Here is a 15,245-nt window from a genome sequence, read left to right on the forward strand (position 1 = left end):
AAACCCTCCGCAAAAAACAACAACAAAATGAGATTTTTAAAAAATAACCAAATAGAAATTTTAGAACTGAGAAGTAAAATAGCTGAGATAAAAAACTTCGTGGATGGACTCAACAGCAGAATGGAGGGGACAGAGGAAAGAATCAGTGAACTACAAGGTAAAACAATCAAAATTACTTTTTCTGACTGATGAAGAGAAAGTAGACTAAAAAACCAATTAACCTACATTACTGAGGCTTACGCTGCAAAGCACTGCACTCCCCCTCCACAGAGAACCAGACAGAGGAGCGGCCCCTGGGCCGTGCTCGCCGCCCGGGCCATGGGGACCGGCCGCCTCTGCCGTGAGGCCAAGACTACTGGGGTCTCAGCAGTAGCCTTTGGGGAAGATGAGAGTTTCACAAAAGTGAATATTCCTTTAATCCAAACTTTCAAAGTTGCTTTTATTTTAATCATATAGGACAGGAGGTTTTCTGAAGGGATTGCACAGTCACAAAATGGATCAAAGTCTGAACTCTCGGTGCCCATCCTTCGCACAGTCTGTGTCCTGCCCTTGGTCTGGCTCAGTAGCCAGGTTTCTCTCCCACCTGTTTTCTTGGAGTTCTCCTCTCTCCCGAGTACTGTCAGCCAGCCAGCCAGCCGTCACTCCGACTTCAGGGTACCTCCTTTTGGAGGGCTCCTCATTTCAATCCCTCTAATTTGCTGAGGGTCAAGGAAAACACATGGCCGGGACATTTTTTTGTTCTACATTCAGAGTAAACCGACTATGAAGGAGCATCTAACAGATGTGTGTTACAAGCTAGAGCTTGGGTACTTGGACTTCTGATAACATTTTGGCAGTTTGGTGGCTTTTCTACTACAACCTTGTTGTTGACCCTGTTCCAGATCATCGAGGCTCCTAGAAAAGTGGCCCCTAGATGAATGAGGCATGTTTTCACCGGCTTTGTAACCCCCTTCCTCCTCCCCACACAACACCCAACAGTTTTAAGCTCAAGACATGAAACCAGTAAGTCCCTGTTAGGTAAAATACACCAAAGTAGCCTGGCCGCTGTGGTTCAGTGGACTGAGCGTCGTCCTGTGGACTGAGAGGTCCTGATTCAATTCCTGGTCAGGCCACACGCCTGGTTGTGGCCTTGATCCCCAGTGGGGGGTGGAGGGGTGTGCAGGAGGCAGCCAATAGATATTGATGCTTCTCTCTCACACTGATGTTTCTATCTCTCTCTCCCCCTTTCCCTTCCTCTCTCTCTAAAAAATCTATTAAAAAATGTTTATGCCCTGGCCGGTTTGGCTCAGCAGTTAGAGTGTCGGCCTGCAGACCAGAGAGACCAAGTTCAGTTCCTGCTAAGGGCACGTACCTCGGTTGCAGTTTGTCCCCAGCCCTGGTTGGGGTCGTGTGGGTGGCAACCAGTTGATGTGTCTCTCTCACATGGATGTTTCTCTCTCTCTCTTCCTCCCTCTCTCCCTCCCGCTCTGTCTGAAGATAAATGCAAAAATATCCTCGGGTGAGGATAAAAAATAAATAAATGTAATAAAAAAAACTTAAAAAATATACCAAAGTAAAGACGCTTTTTTCTACTTTTCTATAATAAGAAAATAGTGGGAAGGACATTTTACAACACTCCAAAAGAATTTGTTTCTGTGCCATAATCCAACATGACACATTTCAACCCAAACTAAGATCTGACAATGCCACCTGGTCACAGCCCTTCTGCGGGGGAACAGTGTGAAGGCAAAAGGGGGTTATCAGCTGAGCCTTGTTGGAAATGAAATCCAATTATAATTAGCATTAACAGTATGGGATAATGCCACTTCCAAAATGTGGAGTGCTCCTAGCCAACTGAGATTTTAAGTATGAGGCTCAGTGCCAGGGCCCTTGGAACTTGGAGAGGGAACCTGGGAGAACACACCGCGGGCCCTGGGGTGAGGCCCAGCTGGTAAACAGACACGTGTGATGTCACAGGACAAACACAGCAGACAGACATCACTTCTAAACTCACTTGTTTGGTCTCAAGCTGATTTCCTGTTAACAGCACACACGGGAGGACAACACCGGCCACGTCTTTCTCTTGCTTCCGTCTCCCTGAGGCACAAGCGCTACCTGGATGACTCAGCACCCCCGCAGACATGCTGATTCATGCTGAGGCCTCTGGTTCCCACCTTGTAGCTGCAGGATGTGGACAATTACATCACCTGGAGGCCCTGCTTCCTTTTGCAGGCTCAGCCCCGTCTCTCTCCCCAAAGCCCCGAGAAGAGTGCTTTGTAAGGAAATTGGCCTCCAGAGCCGTTGTGTAAGTGAACTGCACCTTCCACAGCCCTGTGGCCTGCGTCAGCCTGGGCTGTGACTTCGGTCCCGCAGCTCTCCCACGTCAGGGAAAGTGAAGAGGGAGGAGCTTGCTGGGTCCTCCGAAGAACACACCAATGTGCCTCCCACGAGGTCCACCATGTGGGTGCCAATCACAGAGGGTGCTTACAGCCAGCAGAGACCAGGGAAGGGGCTCAGAGCTGTGGCCACCTTCTTCCCAAACAGACCTAGCACTGGAGTGGGAAGCTAGGAAAGGCAGCAGGAAGAGAAGGGAAAAAGCAGACTTTATCTGCACCCCTGCCCAGGGATGGTCCCCAGAGCCTGAGCCAGGCCTGCAATACAGAAACAGACGCACAGAGGGAATTTTAATAGCTGACTCCCTTTCCTGCTCCCTCTCTCCTGGATTCTTAGACTCTCACTTCCGTTGTCAAGCTTACGCTAGGAAGAGATTTGAGAGGAAACCAGCCAGAGCACACATGCCTTCCTTTGCTCTCATTCCAAATCTCTAGAGATGACAATGAAGTATGCTTTATAAAATAAAACAACCCCTTGTTGGGATAGATAGCCAGAAAAGCATGCCCAGAGGACCGGAAGCTTCCAAGGCCCTGTGAGAAGTGACATGAGCTGGATACAGAGCCCATGCCCAGACTGCAGGTCCTGTCCCCTCGCACCCTCACCTCTAGACTGTGGTCAAGGACACGTGGCACTTACACAACCTCCAATGCAAAACTGAAAAACACATCCACAAAAGGAGAAATATTTAAAGAGAATGATCATTGTGAAAGAAGCATCAAACTCATCAATAGAAGAATAAATAGTTCAGACAAAGAATCTAGAGGAAACAGAAGAAAACATGAAAGTACACATAATTAATTTCATGCCAATCAAAACAGAAATTTAAAAAAATGTTTTAAGTAAAAAGTACTAAAAAGAACAATAGTAAAATCTTCCAGTATAAGAAGGGTAGGCTTTATGAAGAAGGAGGAGGAGGAGAGTAGAGGGAGGGAGAGTAAGGAGGAGGAGGCAGAACAGAATATTTTATACCCAACCAACTATCATTTAACTGGGGGGATTCAGTTATGTCGTGGGAAATTGAATTGTTGTGTCCTGTTCTTCACTCCCTCCCTAGGCTATGGGACCTTAAATGCCTCCTAGCAGAGAAGGAGAAATATACACCACACCCCTGGCTTTAGGCTTAGCCATGTGACTTGCTTTAGCCAATGTTATGTAAGCAAAAACCTAAGCTATCATTGCAAGGTCTGGCCCAGCCTCTGGAGCTCTCTCGATTTGCCACAAGAAGAGTATGCCCCAGGCAACGGCTCCTCCCAGAATGAGGTACATAGAGCAGATCCAAATCTGCTTTACAGTTGAAGCCAAGCCCTGCCAAGCCCATCCTGAAGCAGCCAAACTCCAGCTGGCCAACAGACCCACGAGCCAGCAAAACATATGTTTGCCATTATAAGTCACAGGACCATGAGTTAATTGTTATATAGCATTAATGCAGCAACACCTAATTAACAGTAACAGAATGCTTACTCTTCAGGCCTGAAAGGTGAAAGTTGGTGGGTCACGGTGTGTGGACATGCTAAACAGCCATCTCAGATGGTAAGCAAAGAAAACTCGGGATTATATACAGAAAAGGGGTGGAGGAGGAGGGATACAAAGAGAAGAGATACACATCACGGAGCCATGGGGTACTGGGTGGATGGTGGCGACCTGGGGAGGTAGAGCTTCATCCTTATGTGCATCCACTGGCGGGAAGCCTTTGTCGTCAGTGGGTTTGGGGTCTTGGTTGGTGGGTTTGGGCAGGGGGTTGGGTGTACAGAAATGCGGGTGTGTAACTGGGTGCTTCTTTGGTTCCTGGTGACCCCTGGCATTTTTGTCTGGCCAGTTCTCCTGTGGCGGGAAGTCTGGGTCTTTGATCTCCTGGGGCGGACATTCTTGAAAAATGGCCGTTAGGAATTATTTTGCCCGTATGAGCCTAACAAGGCCCTTTCTCTGGGCGGATTACTAAAGACTATCCTTCAGCAAATGCAGTGCAATCCAAGAGACAGGGAATTTATAAGTGATAGAAAAGAATCAAATATATAGTTACATCTAAATAGGTTCGGATTGTAAACAAAATTTAGCAGTGATCCTTATGCTGTTCCAGATGACCCGAACATGACAGCGGCGGGGCAGAGAAAGGAGTCCAGGTTCCATCGTGCTCAGCTGGGAAGCAGGGGATGAGCAATGTAAATGTGGTTAAATTAACATTGGTAGGGAAAACAAATGTCTAAATAAGTGCAAGTTAAAGTTTTAAGGGTAATCATTAAAAACAGATAAAATTGAGATGTAAAACTTTCAATCCAATAAAATAAAAATGAAAGCAAGAAAATAAAAAACAATCAAAAGGCAAACAATATTTCTTTTCTTAAAAAGCAGAGGACTGGGTAGCGTTGTAGAGAGAAAACACGAAACAACGCGGCAGGAATAAATTCAAACGTCGGCAACCACAAAAATTCAAGGTTAAAGCCTTCTACCAAGGCAGAAATGCTGGGATTCCAAGACACTCTTGAAACAAAGCAATGCAAAGAGGACAAAAAGGAAAGCTGGAAAGAAAAAAGCACAGCAGGCAGACACTAAAACATCGCCACTGAGCAATGTCATTGCCAGACAATAGAGTTCAAAGATAAAAGCTTCAGAGGGAACAGAGAAAAACATCTCCAAATGACAAAAAAGTAAAGTCTGTATTGCAATCACCTACCTTGACGCACCAATGTATTTGATACAGAAACTGATGGAAAGTGGAAAAATGGACACCTCCACCTCACAATGGATGCTTTAACAGACCGCATCCAAGACCCAACAGGTTAAATAGACCCATCAGCAAGGGAGAATTGAGATGTGAATGATTTAACAGAGAACATTGTACCCACAAGCAGAAAATACACACTCATTTCAAACACACAAAACCCACAGAAAAATTGGCCACTATTAGGCTTCAAAGAAAACCTCAACAGGCTTTCAAGTAGAAATCTCCCAGGGCATCTTTACTGAACACAATTCCATAAAATATAAATTAATAGCAAAAGAAGAGCCAAAACCCCAATTCATCGGAGAACTTAAAAACAACAGAAATGTTAGTTCTGGCCGGTTTGGCTCAGCAGTTATTAGAGCGCCGGCTCTTGGACTGAAGGGTTGCAGGTTTGATCCCCAGCCCTGGTCAGGGTCATGCAGGAGGCAGCCAATCGATGTGTCTCTCTCACATCAATATCTCTCTCTCCGTCCCTCCCTTCCACTCTATTTAAAAATCAATGGAAAAAATATCCTCAGATGAGGATTAATAAAAAACAAACAAAAAACAGAAAAACTCAAGTGGAGTAGAGAGCTATTTTAAAACAAACAAGGATGAGCATATCAAAACCTGTACATTGCCTTCAGAAAGTTTGGCTGAAAAAAATTTAGTCTTTAATGCAAATATTAGAAAAAAATTTAAATAAAAATGGATGCAATAAGTATTCAACTCAAGAAGTAAATAATAATGAAAGCCCTAGCTGGTGTAGTTAGAGCTTCATCCCGTGAACTGAAGGGTTGCTGGTTTGATTCCTGGTGCAGGTTCAATCCCTGCTTGGGGCGTGTACTGGAGGCAACCGATAGATGTTTCTCTCTCTCTCTCTCTCTCTTCCCCTCCCTTCCTCTTTCTCTAGAATCAATGAAAAACATCATTGGGTGAGAAGTAAAAAGTAAATGTTTAAAAAAGAAACAAAAAACAAACTAGCAAAGAAAACTGCAGCATTAAAAAATACTACAGCCCTGGCCAGTTTGGCTCAGTGGTTGGAGCATCGGCCTGCGGTCCCGAGAGACCCGGATTCGGTTCCCGCTAAGGGCATGTGCCTCGGTTGCAGTTTGTCCCCGACCCTGGTTGGGTTGTGTGGGTGGCGGCCACTCGATGTGTCCCTTTCACATCGATGTTTCTTTCTCTCTCTCTCTCCCTCTCACTCTATCTGAACAAAATATCAAAGAATGTCCTCGGGTGAGGATAAAAAAAAAAAAAAATACTACAGCATAAATAAATTAGTTGCTTAATTAACCCAAAGATGCTTTTCTTGAAAACTAAATCAATAGCTAGATAAATAATACTTTAAAGCTCCGAGAATTTAGGAGTGTGTGTGTGTGAGTAAGTGAATATGAAATTTATTGGATCGCAAATCAGTGGAAAATTAAATAAATTCTGTTGGGATAATCAATAAAGTTTACTGGGACAAAATTAAGTTGAGACCTCACACCATACACACAAAGATGAAGTCCAAATGAATAAAAGAACAAACATAAAGCACCCACTAGCATCACAAGAAATAAAACATTTTTGTAAATTTAGGGTAAATAGAAATAAAATGCAAAGCCTATAAAGAAAAGGGCTATGCACACTTTTCAATTGTGTACAACAAAAATTCAGTTTCCAAACAACAGAATGGAGCAAAACATTTGTAACATGCATAACAGTTAAAAATTTTGCATCCAGAATTATAAACAATGTTAACAAGAAAAAAGTAACAACCTTAAAACAAAAAAGGTTGTGGACAGGCAAGTTACACAAAGAGAACTGCGAACTGAGCAGTAAGCACAGGAAAGGATGCCAGGCTCCTGCTCTCTGTCCTCCACCTGCTGTGGGGAAGAGCGAGGGCAAAGACAAGCATCAAACCTTGTACTTGAACCCTTTTAAAGAGATCTGAAAAGAGTGATGGAGGAGGAGAGCTTTGGGCGGGTGCCAAAGGGAGGCATTAGCCAAGGATGTCTCCCCCAAACTCTGAGTAGTACTTAAAGGGCCTCTTTGATCCAGCACAAGTTGTGACTCAAAATTTTTGGAAATTTGAGAGCAGCACACACTTTGGTGCTTCCATCTGCATCGTAACTGGGATCACACTCTGTTTTCCTTTTTGGATCCCACATTCCAAAGTGAGTCTTACGTGTAAAATTATTCTTGAAAACTCACCCACGTGTAAATCAGACCACAGCGCTGTTGTTGTTGTGTTTTTTTTGTTTTGTTTTTTTTTTTTCATGCAAAAAGCACCCAATCCTTCTTCCCAGGGTTGCAACATGAAACTTCGTCAATGTCTCAGAAACCACAGACCAGACTTGCTCACAAGAACTCCACTCCCAGGGGCCCGAGCCCGCTGAACCCCGGTGTGAGTGCTCGGCCATGTGAGACCTGACGAGCTCAGCAAGATGCAGAGTTCATAGCCAGAAATAAAAAACAAGAAACCAGGGAGCATGGGCCACGCCAGGGGAGGACACGGCAATTAGATTAGTGTTCTAGCACATCACACATGACATCTGAGGACACAGGAGCCTGTCCTAGGACCAGCCCTCACCTCCAGAGAGTACTGCATTAATCATCCTATTTGTATTTCACTTTGGTAAAATGCACACAACCTAAAATTCACCATCTTGAACATTTTTATGTGCATTGTTCGGTGGCATTAAAGTATGTTGACATTGTGGTATTATCAATTCCACCCACAAAACTCTTCATCACTCTGACTGCAACTCCACACTCATGAAATAATAACTACCTACATCGCAGTCCCCAGCTCTTAGCCATCACCATTCCAGTGTCTGTTTCTATGAAGGTGACTCCTCCAGGAACGTCATATAAATGGAATCATCCCAAATGTGTCCCTTTGTGACTGGCTTATTTCACTCGGCATGATGTCTACAAGGTTCATCCATATTGTAACCTATGTCAGAATTTCCTTCCTTTTTTTTTTTTTTTTCCTACAGCAACGAACAAAGAATAGTTTACTTGACAAAATCAAACCTCTTGTACATGTAAACTAATGATACAAAAGTTGGTGATTAGTCAAACAGTTCAGGTTCCCATTTCACGCTGTCTACTATTTTTAGTTGTGTCGATTCTGTTCAAAAGAGCTCTTTCCTTGCATCCTCCCACGATGGGTCTTCAATCTCTCTCGGTGGCGCCCGAAATGAAGTTGTGCATAAGGACTGACTAGGCAAGGGTTAAAATACTTTTCCAAGTTGTTTTGCACCAGGAGAGAGGACACACAGTCTTAAATATTTTCTGATGCATGTTCTTCCTTAAGAAAAAGAAAAGACATTACCAATAGTTTAAAAAGTGCTCCTTGAAGCAGCAGAGAAATACATTCACGAGCAGCCTGTACCAAAGAACACAGCAATGGCGAGATGTGTGGCTGATGAAAGAAACCATAAACATGACATTGATGTAAAATCTTTGCAGCATTTGACCACACTTTTATCTCTGAAAAATTCTCCCATTCTTCAATATAAATAAATGTTTGTTAATCAAAAAGGAAAAAAAAAGTCAGGTTGTGTGGAGATAATAATAGTATGTGTTTAAAATATTAAGATGCCACCCTGACTGGGTTTGCTCAATGGTTAGAGCATCAGCCTGCGGACCCAAGGGTCTCAGGTTCGATTCTCTGTCAAGGGCAAGTACCTAGGTTGCAGATTCGATCCCCGGCCCTGGTCAGGGTGGTGAGGGAGGCAACCAATCGATGTGTGTTTCTCACATCCATGTTTCTCTCTGTCTCTCTCTCCCTTCCATTCTATCCTAAAAAATCAATGGAAAAATATCCTTTGGTGAGGATTAACAAAAATAAATTAATTAATTAAATTAAATGTGAAGATGCCAATGAGCATATGTTTAGTCTCCCAAGACTGAACTTCCATCTGCGGGTTTTGTCAGAGAAAACCAGCTGCAGGTGGACAGAGGGGTCTGTACTGACACGAAGCGTTTCGGCGCCAGTAGGGCTCCGTGTAACAGGAGAGAGACCACAGTAAGGCACGTACATAGTTCATTAGGGTAGAAGAAAAGAAGACACCAATCCAGATATCATGCAAGTTTCAGGAAGGTCAGACATTTATGGCAACTTAAAATCTTGCCTTCCTCAGTATGGCGCCCAGCCAGTGTCTTCCCTGAACCGTCAGTCTAATGGACCCAACTTGAACCTCGGAGATATCAAGCCCTCTTGCTGGCGTATTCTCATTCGCTCTTGATCACTGATGAGTGTATTTCACAGAAACAATAAGGAAAAGCAGGAAGGTAGCTCCTTAAATAGCTGCCAGAAGGAAAAGTAAGAGTTTAACTAGAAGTCCACATGGTTGCTCGTCCCCCCGATGGCCTTGATGGACACCAGCGCCCGCAGGCCTGAGCCCAAGAAGGGCCCAATGCCAGAGAAGAAAAAGAACAAGCCATCATGGCACCCTGCGTGGACCTGGTGGCGGCCGAGTACACAGATTCTAGGCCTGCTTATGTACCTGCAAATAGCTCGCCGATGCCAATCAACACAAACTGTGGGACCGGCCACCACATAGGCGCATCTGTGGGAAAAGACAAATTTCCAGTGGTCTGGTGAATGGTTTTCTCATTCATGACGTCCAGCCTTCTGTTTCCCAAATTCCCAGCAGGGAAGACAAAACACATGACAAAGGACATTCCAACAGCGACCCCCTTTTTAAGGACAGCAGCAGCAGACTCTGTCTTCCCAAAGTGGGAATTAGCAGGAGGTGCGGAGCGTGGCCAGCCGGGCTGCCAGAACGTGGGAGCAGTCGTAACACTGAGGAGAACTGGAAGCCTCCAATAAAGACTTTGTAAAACATGTTTTCTGCATTTGAAAATACAGAAAACAGGCATAATCTCCACAAGAGGTTTCACAGCCTCCATTTTATCTTTCAAAAACGGCCCTCCAGGAGACATCCGACGTGAATCAGAGCCCCGGTTAGAAGTCTGATCGCGGAGAGACTCCGCCGCCTTCAGCAAAGGCCCTGCGCTCCGGTCCGCCTCCGCGGGCGGCTCGCATATGCCACAATGTTGAACGTGTCCGTGAAGGCTCCGCCACGGGGGAGCTTGGTGATGGAAAAGCTCTGGTCGCAGAGAAAGATCAGGAAAGAGAAGCCGATGCAGACAACGGGGATGTCGCAGCCAGTCACAAAACCCCAGTTCTGCGGAATATAGGCAGTGCCTTCTAGTGAGACTATTGCACCCAGATTAATGCTCCAGTAAAACCAATTACAGTACCTTTTGGTGGCTTCCGGACCTCAGTCTTTAACCTGGTTGGCGCTGAAGACGCATGAGGTTGCCTTGACTGCACACCCAGGCCGACCATGGAGCACACAGTGAGCTCGGCAGCCGCGGGCGGGCGGCCGTGGCGGGGCCGCAGCCGGAGCCCTTGAATGTGAGCAGGAGGCGCGGCCCGCAGAACTCCGCGTGCAAGGCAGGCGTGGCCAGCAGCGGGAGGGCCGGCAAGCGGAGCAGGTAGAGTGCCGAGCTGAGCTAGATGGCACGAGCCCTGCCAGGCCACACACTGGCCAGCCAGCCGCCAAAGGGCCACACCAGGTAGGTGGGGCCCACGAGAAGCCACAGCAGTGCCTGGCTGGCCTGCGCGCCCTCCCAGCCCGGTGGCGCACCGTTCAGGACCAGCAGCAGGTTGGCTGCGACACCGGGAAGGCAGCGTGCTCCTGCAGATCGGCCGCAGCATCGCAGCGCACAGCGGCCGGCCTGAGGATACCACCAGCGTGCTCCCAAGCAGCAGCGCAGGCTTGTCTGTGCGCCAGCCCCCGCTCTCCACCTGCCCTCCTGGCCGCTCCGCGCCCTGCCCCGCGACCTTTTGTTGTGGTTGTTGTTAAGGCTGAATAATATTCCATTCTGTGCAAATATCACATTTTGTTTATCCCTTTATCCTCCGAGGGAACTTTGGTTTTTTTCTACCTTTCGGCAATTGCAAACAGCACCCTCGCCCCTTTTTTAGAGACACTCAGAAGAGTCCACAAGCTCCCGGCAACCCGTTGCAAAGGCTTAAAGTGATCTTGACTTTCCCCCAAAGCAGTCCCATGTCTATTCTAAAATCCTTGGGTTGCACCTTAAGGTCATCCTTTCCTGTTCACTGAAGGCTCTGCCTGGCTCCACCGCAGCTGTAGGACTCCGAGAAACACCTTCACCCTTTACCTCCCTGCACCTCGGTTTTCGCATTGTTAAAGGGGAAATCCTTGCAGGGCTTGGGGGAGTGATAAGTGAGCTACTGCAGGGAGAGTGTCTGGCCTCAAGCCTGATGTAGTAAGAGTGAAACATTGGTATCACTCTGAAATAAGCATGTTTGTAGATTCAAACATTGCCCGTCTTCTGTACTCAACCTCAGTTCTTTTAACTCCTCTGGATGACTATATTCTCTGACTAAGCCCCTGTGAGTGTCTGTGTATGTATCTCTGCTGAGTCAACTTGTCGACTTTGATGAACAGAGATGCCAGCGTGGCCATCCACACATCCTTCCACAGAAGGGCTCAGGTCTGAGAGGTGAGGGCCATGCGATGAGAACCAGCCTGGGCAAACATCCTTTCAGCACCAAGATTTCCTGGTTCCTTTAGATGGCCCTCTCTTACATTGCTCCCATTGCTGGCTATGTTTGCCCATTTTATAGTCAAAACAAACACAAAAACTATCTTCTCTCAGCCCCAAATAGCCTGTGTAATCCCATCTCTGGCAAATTAGTTCCTGTACGCAGCCAAGGGTCACATAGCGAGTGCCCGGATTTGCCAAGCATTGTGTTGGGGCCAGCCACAGGCTGTTGTCCATCGGTGGCCTCTTTTGCCTCACAGTCAGGACCTTACCCCCTCCTCCAGGACCTTCCTGTACGCAAGGCTGACTGTGGTTCACCTACTGTAATCACAAATTAGGTTCGCCTTTTTACAGTCTCTCTCCCACCCAGCTGTCCCAGTGCCAGGAACCCCACCTCACTTCGGGTGTCTCTTCCTGCTGGCCATCTTTAAGATGGAAATGCTACTGGGAAAGCTAAGGAGGTGAGCAAACAGGAGAACAGTGCCCTGTCAGACTGCCTTTACCCTGGGGGTGGAATCATGGAAGGGGTTGAACTGTGGGGCCTAATCTGGGTTTGAATTTCAGCTTTTTCACTTAGAGCAGCAGGGTGGTTATCATCAAGGATTCCCTGCTCAAACCACTTCCCCAAGGGGCTGGGGCATCTGTGACCCTGTCCCTTGACCATAGATAAGGAAATCTGGAGAGAAATGCCTGACCAGCAGCTGTCACAAGATAGTAAATAGCCAGTGGCAAATGCTCTTTTTCACATTGGCCTTAAATGACACATCAGTCCAGATGGACTTACTGGAAATTTACAAAACATTTCATCCAAGAACAACAGAATGTATTATTTTCAAGTGTACATTCTCCAAGGTAGATTACATCTTAGGCCACAAAACAAGTCTCAATAAACTTAAGAAAATTAAAATCGGCCCTGGCCGGTTTGGCTCAGCGGTTGGAGCGTCGGCCTGCGGTACAGAGAGACCCGGGTTCGGTTCCCGCTAAGGGCACGTACCTCGGTTGCAGTTTGTCCCCGGCCCTGGTTGGTCGTGCGGGTGGCAGCCACTCGATGTGTCCCTTCACATCGATGTTTCTCTCTCTCTCTCTTCCTCTCTCTCTCCCTCCTGCTCTATCTGAACAAAAAAATGTCCTCGGGTGAGGATAAAAAAAAATAAAATAAAATAAAATCGTATCAAGAATCCTTTCTGACCACAACATAGGAAACTAAAAATCCATTGCAAGAAGAAAACTGGATAAAAACACAAACATGTACAGGCTCACCAACATGCTACTAAATAACTAATGGGTTAACTAAGAAATAAATTTTTTTACAAAATACCTTGAGACAAGTAAAAATGGAAACACAGCATTCCAAAATCTATGGGACACAGCAAAAGTAGTTCTAAGGGGGAAATTTATAACAATGCAGGCCTACTTTGAGAAGAAGAAAAAAATTTTTCAGATAAACAACCTAAACTGACACCTAAAGGAATGGGAAAAGGAAGCCCAAAGTTAGTAGAAGGAAGGAAATAATAAATATCAGAGAGAAATAAATGAACTAGAGATCAGAAAAATAATAGAAAAGATCGATGAAAGAGCTGGTTCTTTGAAAAGATAAACATAATTGATAAACCTTTAGCTAGACTCATAAAAAAAAAAAAAAAAAAAGAGGGGGGGCAAATAAACTCAGAAATGAAAGAGAACTTACCACAGAAATACAAATTATCATAAAAGAATACCACATGTCAAAAATTGGACAGCCTAGAATATATTAGTGAATTCCTGAAAACATACAATCTTCCAAGACTGAATCAGGAAGAAACAGAAGATCTGAACAGACCAAATTGAATCAGTAATAATAATTATTATAATATTATTTGTTTTATAATGAAAATAATTATTATTATAATAAATATTATTATTATAAAACTTCCAACAAACAAAAGTCCAGAACCAGATGCCTTCACAGGTGAATTCTACCAAACTTTTAAGAAAAATTAATACAATCCTTCTCAAACTATTCAAAAAAATCAAAAAGAAAGGAATGCATTCAAACTTATTCTATGAAGCTCATATTACCTTGATACCAAAACCAGACAGACACTACAAAAAAGAAAATTACAGGCCAATATCCCTGATAAACATCAATGCAAAAATTCTCAACAAAATGTTAGCAGACCGAATTCAATAATATGTTGGCATTGGTGGTATAGTGGTGAGCATAGCTGCCTTCCAAATTCAATAACACATTAAAAGGATCAAGTGTGATTTATTCCAGGGATGCAGGGATGGTTCAATATCTGTAAATCAATTAATGTAACACACCACATTAAAAAACACACACACAAAACAGCCCTGGTCAGTTTGGCTTAGCAGTTAGAGCATCGGGAGGATGCAAAAATCAGACAATAAATAAATAAATATCATCTAAATTGGAAAGGAAGACGTAAAACTGTCACTATTTGTAGATGACATGATACTATATATAGAAAACCCCAAAGATTCCACCAAAAAACCCACAAACCCTCTTAGAACTAATAAATAACTTTAGTAAAGTTTCAGGATAAAAAATTAATATAGAAATCTGATTAAGAAAATAATCCCACTTACCATTGCACCAAAAAGAATAAAGTAAACAGGAATAGATTTGACTAAGGAGGCAAAAGACCTATACTATATAAACATAAGGCATTAAAAAAGAAATCGAAGAGGACACAAATAATGGAAGAATATATTGTGTTCATTGGTTGGAATAATTAATAATATTAAAATGTCCACACTGTCCAAAACAGTCTACAGATTAAATATTAAAATATCAATATCATTTTCCACAGAACTAGGAAAAACAATCCTAAAATTTATATGGAACCACAAAAGACTCTACATAGCCAAAACAATCTTGAGAAAGAACAACAAAGCTGACAGTATCATGCTCTCTGATTTAAAAATATACCACAAAGCTATAGTCATCAAAATAGTATGGTACTGGTACAAAACAGGCACATAGAAATAGAATATAATGCAATAGAATATAAAGTCCAGAAATTAATTCATGCTTATACAGTCAACTAATTTATGGCAAAGGGGGCAAAAATATACAGTGGGAAAAAGACAGATATATGCAAAAAAAAAGTGAAGCTGGACCACTTTCTTAAACTATATACAAAAACATTTAGAACTAATAAATGGATTAAAAACACCTGAAAGCATAAAACTCCTAGAAGAAAACGAGCAATAAACTTTTTTACATTGGTCTTAGCATTAATTTTATTTTTGGATATGACTTCTTGGGAAAGGGCTACAAAAGCAAAATTAAGCAAACTGGATTTCCTCAAACTAAAAGGCTTTTGCACAGCAAAGGAAATCATCAACAAGACAGAGACACCTATTGAATGGGAGGAGATATCTGCAAATTATATATCCAACAGGGGTTAATAACCAAAACACATAAAGAACTTATAACAACTTAACATTTAAAATCCAATTAAATGATAAGCAGAAGATCTGAAGAGACATTTCTCCAAAGGTATAAAGATGGCCAACAGACACACAGAAAGATGCTTAACATCACTAATCGTCGGGGAAATGCAAATCAAAATCACAATGAGATACCACC

At 43.9% G+C, this 15,245-nt stretch overlaps 1 pseudogene; it reads right to left on the reverse strand.

Moving 5' to 3' along the window:
* Nucleotides 1-9,404: 9,404 nt before the first annotated feature.
* The window catches only part of LOC118630584, a 30,246-nt pseudogene continuing 24,405 nt past the window's right edge, over nucleotides 9,405-15,245 (reverse strand).

The sequence above is a fragment of the Molossus molossus genome, unplaced genomic scaffold, assembly GCF_014108415.1.
Source record: "Molossus molossus isolate mMolMol1 unplaced genomic scaffold, mMolMol1.p scaffold_m16_p_15, whole genome shotgun sequence".
Lineage (NCBI taxonomy): Eukaryota > Metazoa > Chordata > Mammalia > Chiroptera > Molossidae > Molossus > Molossus molossus.